Source organism: Dipodomys merriami, unplaced genomic scaffold (assembly GCF_024711535.1).
Source record: "Dipodomys merriami isolate MVZ:Mamm:240054 unplaced genomic scaffold, mDipMer1.0.p SCAF_3, whole genome shotgun sequence".
Classification (NCBI taxonomy): domain Eukaryota; kingdom Metazoa; phylum Chordata; class Mammalia; order Rodentia; family Heteromyidae; genus Dipodomys; species Dipodomys merriami.
This window is the reverse complement of record NW_027204492.1, coordinates 45,291,347-45,302,625: the sequence shown is the minus strand read 5'-3', so window position 1 is coordinate 45,302,625 and position 11,279 is coordinate 45,291,347. Positions and strand designations below refer to the sequence as shown.

General features: G+C 37.1%; 1 pseudogene; it reads right to left on the bottom strand.

The window, feature by feature from the left end:
- Positions 1-883: 883 nt before the first annotated feature.
- LOC138839786 (eukaryotic translation initiation factor 4E transporter-like) lies at positions 884-9,020 on the bottom strand (annotated as a pseudogene).
- Between the last annotated feature and the right edge of the window lie 2,259 nt (positions 9,021-11,279).

The following is an 11,279-nucleotide window of genomic DNA, read 5'->3' as shown; positions in this document are numbered from 1 at the left end:
TGAGTTTGAAGGTAAGTTTTACATTTTAAGAAAGATTGTTATCTGAATTAAAATATACATTTTTTTTTGTCAGTTGTGGGCTTGATCTCTGGGCCTGAGTGCTGTCCCTCAGCTCTTCAGCTCAAGGCGAGCGCTCAACCACTTGAGGTACAGCGCCACTTCTGGTTTTCTGGTGGTTTATTGGAGATAGGAGTTTCACGGTCTCTCCTGCCCGGGCTGGCTTTGAACCGCGATCCTCAGATCTCAGCCTCCTGAGTAGCTAGGATTACAGGCGTGAGCCACCAGTGTCCGGTAAAATATACATTTTTATATTGCTGATTCTGAAAAAACTTAGCCTAAACTCAAATATAACCACCAGATTATGCTTTTTTTTGTTTTTTAGCATATGCAACTTTAATCAAACAAAAGTCCCAAATGTACAAGTGAAAAAAAGAAAAAAACAGTTGACACAGGCTTAACTAGTATAAGCTACTTTTATGTACAGCTGTATAAGTTCAAAAAAGCTATACTGTATGTATGTACAAAAGTTTATACACAGATCTGTACATAAGGGTCTATACATTTTATTTCCTCAGAACCCTTAGGTGCTGCCTCTTAATGAAGACACCAGCACATCATTCATATACCTTACAAAAAGAAAGAATTTTCAGGATTGACAGCACTGTGCATCCTGTATTTAGACCATGTAGGTTCTGCTCCTACATTGGTTAAGATCGTTCTATCATGTGAGACCAAGCTAAGTGTGTGGGTTCCCTACAGAGCTTCACCTGGAGTGTTCCAAAGTAAAAGCCTATAAACCAACCCAAGATGAAGCAGCATTGTCCTGCCCAGGTTGCCACCATAGAGGTCCAGATGTGTGTGAGCCTGCCTGCCTGCCGTGCCCTCACTGTCGGTACTCCAACTCATCTACACTGATGACTGGCAGGCATGGAGGGTAGGGGCTGCTGCAGCACATCTGAGCCATACCATTTGGCAAGGCCCACAGGGGAGTTTCTCCTTTGACTGGAGCGATGCTCTAACTGGGAGTGCATGTGCGGCAGGCCTGACTGACTGGGCACATTCTGAAGAGTTGTTTGTGCGCTGACAGCTGCTGCCTGGGATCCAGAGCCTGGAGGATGCAGAACTGAGCGCAGGAGCTGTTGTTGCATCATTGCCAGATGTAGAGGTGTTCTATGACTAGGGTTTAGGAGGAGATGGTTAGCAGGAGCAGGTAAGGGGTAAAAAGGCTGACCCAGGATGGGGCCAGATAGTCCCTGTAAATGCGTCAGGTCCAGCCCAGGAGGAAGCACACCAGCTTGAAGCAAACTTGGGAGATGCTGTGGATGTACTCCTTGGGCCAGCATCTTCTGGACCAATCCTGGGTGGAGCTGGTGAGCAGGCCGAACAATAGGGACATGGGGAACAAGGGGAACTTGGTGGGTGGGGCAGAGAAAAGGTGTTCCTGGAACTGGGGATGCCAAGGTGGGTGTTTTTCTCCCAGCTGTTTTAGGTCGGTAATCTTGTTCTTTAGTGTAACGGTTTGTTTGGGACAGTGGGGTGGAACATGAAGGCCGCTGTAATGTTGACAGTTTTAGATTTGTTGTAGGCGAAGACTCTTGATTCACATTAGATATGGAATTGGACAGCAAGTTGTCTTCACTGGCCTTCAGAATATCCTCTTTACCGTCACCAGCAGCCACCTTTCCAGGTACTGTTTTCTCCTTGATTTTCTCTTTGCTCTCGTACATCTTCTGGATCACTGAGGTAGGGGTGAAGGAAGGAGAAAGCATGCTTGTGATTGAAGCAGCAGGGATTGGGGATGAAGAATTCTCTAGGTGCACAGATGCTGGTGACTTCTTTACTCGCTGTTGCCTGTTTCTGAATCCATCTCTGGTTCTGTCCACCTGTGGTTTGCCAAAACCAGGCTGGTAGACGTTTGCTGCCTGGACTACAAGGTCATGTGGTAGGGCCAGCCCCTCCAAAGCTCCCTGCTGCAACTCCATCTGAATAATCTGGGCCGTGGCAGGGCTCATGGGCTTGCGCATGCCCTGAAATGGGTCTCCAAGTAGTTGCTGGGGTCCTGGTGCAAAACCAATTGGTGATGGTATTCGTGGGTGAAGGTAGTCTGCTGAAGCTGCTCGAGTTTGAAACATCTGTGACATGGGAGGAGAGGGTGCTCTTTGGCCCAGTAAAGAGGTGTTAGGTTCCAAGCTCCCCAAAGGCCACTCAGAAGATTGGAAGAAGCAGGTCTCTAAACTGGTTGACCCAAAAGTTCCTACAGGATGTTCTTCGAGACAGTTTGGCCTGGAATTTCAGTAGGGGATATCAAATGGCTTTCAAGATTTCGACTAACTTTGGGCTGAGAAGGCAAAGTCCCACTGGCCTTCTATTATATCCAAGAGCTCCTCTTTTGTATAGCGATGGGGGGATCTGGAGGTCAGCAGCTTCTTCAGGTCAAGGAAAGCATCTCCATTTTCTGTTTCACTGACACACTTCTCCTATCCATGACTTCTTAGTCTACAATTTTTTTTGCGCTCGGTGCTTCTGCCGCTGGGCGGTCCTGTGCCTAGGCCGCCATTGTTCCCCTCCCTGCTGCCTGCGCAGGTCTCAGCGCTGCTCCGGGCTCCTCCCCCCCCACCCCACACAAGTGCGTGCACACACCCAGATTATGCTTTTGAAGGAACAAAAGACCATAACCCTTATGCTAACCATTTGATTTTATAATCTGCCAAATAAAGTATGTTTCAAACTAGTCTCTTGTGAATGTATATAAACAAAATTCTACATTTCAATAGATAATTTTTCATTGATAGACATAACAGGTCATGGGGCCTGAACTCTGGGCCAGGGTGCTGTCCCTCAGCTCCTCAGCTCAAGGCTTGGGCTCTACCACTTGAGTCACACAGTGCCACTTCTGGCTTTTTCTGCTTATTTTGTGCTGAGGAATCAAACCCAAGGCCTCATGCATGCGAGGCAATCATTCTACCACTGAGCCACATTTTTATAATAAGCTACTAGAGAATTTGCTGAATAGTTATAATCTAATGGGAAACATTGCTTTATTAGGTTTTTATGTTTTATTTCTGTATATTCTACGGTGTATTGTAGAATGTTGAAGTAATTATATATGTTACTGTTTTTAAAACAAGTTTCATTTGCAAACTCTTTTTTTTTCAGGTCTGGGGCTTGAACTCTGGGCCTGGAAGCTGTCCTTGGGCTTTTCAGCTCAGTGTGAGCACTATACTGCTTGAGCCACAGCAGCACTTCCAGTTTTCTGGTGGTTTATTGGAGATAAGAGTCCCAAGGACTTTCCTGCCCAGGATGGTTTATCCTCAGATCCTCAAATCTCAGCCTTCTGAGTAGCTAGGATTACAGGCATGAGTCACAGATTCCTGGCTTCATTCGCAAACTCTTTAATCAAGACCTCATTTAGAATATGGACTTTACATTTTTCTCTGCATTAAAAAGAGCTTATTATTTTCTAATATTGACATGTTCTCTCCTAATCAGTCACACATGAACAATTTATACATGAATATTAACACTGCCAGAAGAGGTAAATCTCATGCATAGGGAAAGGCTCTTCTCCAAGATGAACAACTCTCATACTAAAATACCTTCTGTAGTTACAACTCTGTACCTTGGAGTGCTACCAAGAGAAGACAAGAAATGATAAAAATTGAGATGGAGAGGGCCCAAGATGGCAGAATAAAAATCTTTCATGACAAACAGAAAATAAAGGAATTCATGAACCCATAACCAAAACTACAAAGGATAATAAAGGGAAAAATACAATCTGATGAAAACAGAAAGAACCTCAGCATTGAATAAAAATCACTAGAAAACTAGTTTAGTAAACACAAGAAGCAGAAAGAAGGAAACTATTGGAAAACAACTAAATGGTACAAAACGTACCATATTTCTCCATAGTAACATTAAACATCAATGGGCTCAATTCTTCAAAGAAGACATAGAGCAGCAGATTGAATCAAAAAACAAAATCTAACCAATTGTTGTCTCCAAGAAACATCTCACAGATAAAAATGAACACAAATTCAGAGTGAAGAAGTGGAAAAAGATCCTTCATGGTAATAGGTCCTGCAAGATGTTAGGAGTATGCATACTGTTATCTGATAAAATAGACTACTCATTCAAATAAATACAAAAGGGGAAAGACTGGACAAAATGAGGAAAGGGGTGACACTGTTCAAAATGAAATGTCCTCATTATCTGACTAATGTAACTAACAATCTACATTACCTCTACAATAAAAAATAAAATAAATACAAAAAAGCAAGGAAGGTCATTACATATTAATAAAGGAAATGTTCCTGGAAGAGGAAATCACAGTGGTTATTTTTTATGCAACAAACAATGGAGTACATGAATACATTCAACAAATACTCTTAGACTTGCAAAACATGATCGATGCCAACATAATAATGAGGGAGAATTTAACATTCCACTTTCACCAAAGGACAGGTCAACCAAACAAAACACTAGAAAATTATCTTCTGAATTAAATGACACTGAAACACAAATGAACATCTACAGACTATTTCACCCAACAATCAAAAAAGTTACATTCTTCTCAGCAGTCATGTAATATTCTACAAAATTGAACATATTCTAAGACACCCAATAAGCCTCAACAATTATAAAAGGTTCCATATAACTCTTCGTATCCTATCTGATTATAGTGGAATTAAATTAATTCTAAACAACAAAACATGATGCAGAAAACATTCAAACACATGGAAAGCAAATGATACACTACTAAACAACTGGTGGATCACTGAAGAAATAAAGAAGGAAAGCAGAAAGCTCTTATAATTTAATGAAAATGAAAACACATCATACCGGTACCTCTGGGATAGAGCAAAGGCACTGTTGAGAAGAAACTACAAAGTTCTAAGCATGCACATAAAGAAAACACAAGCAATGAAAGTAAATACCCTAAGGATGCAACTAAACACTAAAACTTATAGTCATAGGCAGAAATTTCTTGAAAACAGTTCCAGGGGCACAGCAGTTACCAGAGATATTTGACAAATGGGATTAAGACAAAATGAAAGGTTTCTGCACTACAAAGGACATAGTTAATAATCTAGAAAGATAGCCACAGACTGAGAGAAGATTTTTTTGGGGGGGTCCAGTGGTGGGGCCTGAACTCTGGGCCTGGGCACTGTCCCTCAGCTCTTCAGCTCAAGGCTAGTGCTCTACCACTTGAGCCACAGCGCCACTTCCGGCTTTTTTCTTTTTGCTTATGTGGTGCTGGGAATCGAACCCAGGGCCTCAGGCATAGCAAGGCAAGTGCTCTACCACTGAGCCAACTTCGCAGCCCTGAGAGAAGATTTTTATCAGTAATACAAAACAACAACAACAAGATGCTCAAGACCCTAGCCCCTCCCAAAAGTAGGAAACCAATCTTTAAATGGGCAACAGAGCCAGGGAGAGACCTTTTGGATTCCAAGAATAGGTAATAATAGCAAAGAGACACATGAAGAAGTGCTCTACAATCCTGGCCATTAAAGAAAGGCAAATCAAAAGAACACATCTCACCTGTTAGATGGTTAAAAGTTTCAATTTGAGAAGCAAATATTTTCATAGATATGAGGGAAAAGGAATCCTATTTCAATTTTTATTGTTTATTATGAAAATACTGTACAAAGGGGTTACAATTACATGGGCAAGATAATGAGTACATTGCTATCAAGCATTGTTGCCTCCTACTTTGTTTCCCCTTCCCGTCTCCCCCCCCCCAATCCTGCCAAAGTTGTAAACTCGTTTTTTGACATAACGATTTGTACATCTCATTGATGCAATGGGTCCACCTGTATCCCTATTTAAACAATTTGTTTTTTCCCTTCCCCTCCACAAATTATACCAACATCAAATACAGTGAAAGCAGGAGTTATACCGTGGGGGAGGGACATACAAAACAACAAAGAAATCATCTTATAAATATGTTAGAAACAATTGCATGAAAGTAAAAACATTTGAATACTTATCTTGGGGAAGGAACCCCATTTTAATGTTGATGAGAATGTATACTAGTATAACCATTCTGGATAGTGGTCTGGAGTTACTTCTAAAAACTAAGCTTAGACCTTCCCTACAACCTAGTCGTAACACTCCTGGACATGTACCCTGAGCATCACGAACCAGGATACAATAAGCACATTTGCACACCCATGGTCATTGCTGCATTATTAATGAAAGCCAAGTTATAGAAACAACCCAGGTGCCCTACAATAGATGAATGGATTAAAAAAATGTGCTACCTATCTAAACATAATGGAATTTTACATAGCTATTAGAAAGAATAATATTATGCTATTTTTCAGGGAAAAGAATGGACATAGAACAAATCATCTTAATTGAGATAAGCCAACCTCAGTGAGACAAACATCACATGTTCATATGTAGAAGCTAGATCTAAAATACACTAGGACATAATAAATTGTATAGGACTCTAGTCATTCATACACAGTGTGATGAAGATTATACAGGCACAATACCTATATATCTCTGACTTTATAAAACAGTATTTATCAAAACAAATTCTAGGCATTGGAAAAAAAAGTTTATTTCTCTAAGCTATTTTTTCTTTTTTCATCTTATTTATTAAAGTATCTGTCTTTAGGAGGATAAGATTGATACAAAAATGGAGGAATAAAGGGTAAACAAATACAACAGTTGTACTCACTAGAAACTATGTTGAAAATGAACTATGTAACTTGTGTTTGGGAGCAGGAAGGAAAAACTGGGAGAGAGCAAGGGAAGGTGTGGCATTTTCCAAAAAGAAATGTACTAATTACTTGACATATGTAACTGTAACTGCTCTATGTATCATATTTATAATAACAATAAAAATTAAAATATTGAAAGCAAATGTAATAAATGTATTCCACACATATTATACATTGCGTCAACACTAATTTGATCTTGACATTTAGGCATCAATAAAGCAAGTTTACATAACCAATCATAAATTATAATTTCATTGTTTTAGTCTATGCTCTTTTACTTATCTTTATACACATTCTATATTAAGGATAGGTAGTCTTCAGTATTTTTATCACAGTGCGTGCTATAATGTTCTGTAGCACAAATAATACCTAACCAATCCATATTAATATGTTTTTCCTTCAGTAATATTAGATTGTTTACTTGTTAAAATATAGGATGGTCTCATATACAACTTGACCAGCCGCATTCTTATTTTATTTTGTTGGTCATGGGGCCTGAAATCTTGACCTGGGTGCTGTCCCTCAGCTCTTCAGCTCAAGGATAGCACTCTACCATGTGAACCACAGTGCCACTTCCGGCTTTTTCTGCTTATGTGGTACTGAGGAATGGAACCCAGGGCCTCATGCATGCGCGGCAAGCACTCTACCACTTAGCCACCTTCCCTGCCCTGACGAGCAGCATTTAAAAGGACATTATTCAAGCAATTACTAGAATGAGAAAATCTAGATTATACTTCAGTGTTTACAGAGCTGTGCTTTTATGTCTCAATTTTTATCTACTTTTTTTTTTTGCTAGTGCTGGGCCTAGAAATCTGGACCTGGCTGTTGTCCCTGAGCTTCATTTGCTCAAGGCTTGCACTCTACCAGTTGAGCCTCAGCGCCACTTCTAGTTTTGTTGACTAGTTTGTTGGAGATAAGAGTCTCACAGACTTTTCTGAGTGGGCTGGCATCAAACTGCCAACTTCAGATTTGTGCCTCCTGAGCAGCTTGAGTTGAACACATGAGCAACCAGCGCTCGGATTTCATTTTAATTTTATGATGATGGTAGATTAATTTTAAGCTTAGCAGGGACTATATTTGATCACTGTTATGGAAAGAGCAGAAAGACCTGTTGGTTAATGTGGGGTTTTTTGGGGTTTTTTTGGTCTTGGAGCTTGAACTCTGGTCCTGAGTGCTAAACCCTCAGCTCTTCAGCTCTAGGCTAACGCTCTACCACTTGAGCCAAAGCACCACTTCTTGCTTTTTCTGTTGATGTGGTGCTGAGGAATAAAACCAGGGCCCCATGCCTGTGAGACAAGCATTCTATCACTAAACCACCTCCCCAGCCTTGGGTTAATGTGTATTTATAGGAAGGAACTAAATAAACAGCTCAAAAAATATTTACCAGCAATCACCCATTGTAATCATCACTGATCTGTAATTTAGTTCATGCAAAATATATATACATGCATATACATATCAGATTTATTTATGTATGTAATCTTAGTAACAAGCAGTACAAAGAAAGAAGTATCATTTTGATTTATAGTAGTTAAAAATCTTTCATTAAAATTGTAGTGTGGTAAAATTCCTCTTTTACTTAGCATTCTAAACCATTTAAAAACCAATTTTCATAGTAGTTGGTAATTTCTCACAAAATGGTTAACCTGTTCAATAGTATTTTGTAGTGCTTTGCAATAGAAAACCTATTCACAGTTACATTTTCCTTTCTTGACATTATCTCTTGATTCTATTATGTGCACAATGAACATATGAAAGCTTTCCTGAGTGTTGTTCTTGTTCTAAATTAAATTAAAACAGAAAGTACAGCACTTATATTTTTTAGGAAAAAAGAGAAAGCTTCTATGAAAAAATAAAACCTGCATTCCAATGTTAAGTAATTAAAAGTTTCATTTCATATAAATTTGACCAGTCACCTATACATAGCAATGTTTGGAAGAAATCAATTACTACATCTTTAATAGACTAATCATCTTATATTTAATTACCATATCAATAATACCAACTCACCTTTACAGCTAAATTGACAATAATTTTACTAATTAATTAAAAGAAAAGCTACAAGGTAACTTGATAAGTGTTCTATCCACAAAATGCAAATTCAAAGAGGAAAAAATAGAAGAAAATTAGTCTGGACAGTGTATTTTAAAAAAATAGCTTTATTGCTATATTAGTATTTCCCTAATATTAGTTTTGGAAGTGAATACTTTAACATTTTTTATCTATTAGCAATGCAAAATTATGTGCATTCAATGCATTACTAACTCTGAATAAAAGAGAAATATCCATTACGGTCTGGGACATTGGTTATTATTTGTTTATTTAATAAACATTTATGATTTTGAAATTTTGGAAATACAAAGCTGAGTAAGTTATCTATTTAGAAAGTATATAATATACAGAGAGTAAATAATCTACAATCAAATGGATGTTATGTTATAAATACTATAAAAGAGGCACGATCAATGTGTGGTATCACAAAGCGAAAGAAAAAGAAAACACCGTGAGTAAATCTGAGAAGGCTCCCTCAAAGAGGTGATAACAAAGCAGGCCTTGAGCACAGGGAGAAAAGGCATTATTTCACTTGCAATGATATAAAGATATAAAAGCACATGACATAGTTAAGAAATTTCTAACTGGAATTTAGTTTTTAATAAGTAAAATACAATAATATTTTGAATCAGAAAAAAAAAACAGAACAAGGTCACAATTGGGAAGGACAGTCTATGCCAAGTTAAAGAGTTTAAACTTCAAAGCACGAGCATTTGGGAGTCTTTGCCTTATGATATCTTTGTTTTCAGCACGAACAATTGTCTTGATGGCATTCTTTAAGAAATGGAAGTCAGGGAATCCTTTGTGAACTTGTTAATAGAACAATTGAATAGGAGAAGTAAAATGACAATGGGAATGGAATAGAGGTTCAGATGCATTCATAAATAAGTTATGAATAACTGAAATGAACCAGACTATGTGTATTAAAAAGAAAGAGGAAGTAAAGATTTGGCGAAAGTTCTTAGTTAAGGCAATTAACTGGAAGATAAAACTAATCATTGTAGGAGGAAGCCTAAGAAAATACGAAGGACAAGAATAAGTAATAATACTTGTGGATTGAACATATCTCACAGACAATTAAAATAGACAATCAGAAATAGAATATAGTAATTCAAGATGAAATTGAGATGGCAATAAAAATACGAGTCATTAAGGTGTTTATATTATTAAAGGTGTGATGGTAGCACATATAAAAAGCGCATAGAAGAGAATGGGGGTAATCATACTGGAGAATAACAAGAAATATATGGAAAAGAACATAAGATCTGACACAAAGATATATAATCGAATGATGGATGAGACATTTATAATATTTTTAATGTATATTGCCAAAGCATACAAATATTGTAATAATTACTGAAATCTCTTCACCTTATAAGTTATATTTTTGGCAAGATAATATAATTTCCCTAAAATTTCTCTCATAAAGTTTATAAAATGAAATTCCAGGACATATTTAATGACATATGTACTGATGTTAGCTTGTACTGTTGATCCTAAATGATCTTCTGTGTAAAGGGGATATGAACTTTATGTACAAAACAATATTGTTATCCAGATATAGATCATTGTTCACCACATTTAAAGAACATTTGAATATTTATTATTACAACATAATGATATCTCAATATAATGTGTATTATTGTAATAAAAGACTATTGCATTTCTTCAGAGTATTTTAGCAAGTTGATAAAGAAAGAAACATATCAATTTTTTTTACTTCTTAGAATAACTGTAAGTGAAAGTATGAAATTGTTCAAAAACCAAAAAAAGTTCACATTTCTCATGATAAGAAGGAAAGAAATCACTTTATTTCAGTATCATTTCATCACTGTAACATAGAATTTAGGAAACAGGAAGCTGTGGGTAGGGAAAGAGTACTGGAGACAGTGAAGAAGGGAGAATATGGTCTATTTATACATTATGTGGAATGCAACTTATTAACATAGGCTTGGGAAAAGAGAGTAATAGAGGATTCAATATGATCAAGGTAGAATATATGTATATAAGGACATGTGAAATGTTATCACTTTGAAATTCTAACATAAAGATGGATGAAATTTATTATTTCTACAAAGGATAAAACTGAGGATTCAATTGGAATTGTGTTGATTATGCAAGTCATTTGGATAGTGTGTCAATTTTAATAGCCTTAATTTTTCTAATCGATATATATTGTAAACCTTTCCATTTTTTTTTATTTTTCACTTCTTCAATATTTTATTTTTATATGCTTTACAGCCTTAATTACATGTACTTCTAGTCACTTTATTTTAATTGTATCTATTGTGTATGGGATTACTTTCATAACATTAAACAAATTGGTTCTTAGTATATACAATTTTACTGATTTTGTATGCTGACTTTGGATCTTCTAATTTTACTGACTTTGAGTTCACAAGTCAAAGTTTGTTAACAGGGATGGGTTTTTTTTCTTCCAATTTGCCTACATATTATTTTATTTCACTTGCCTCTTTATTATGGCTAAACGTTCCA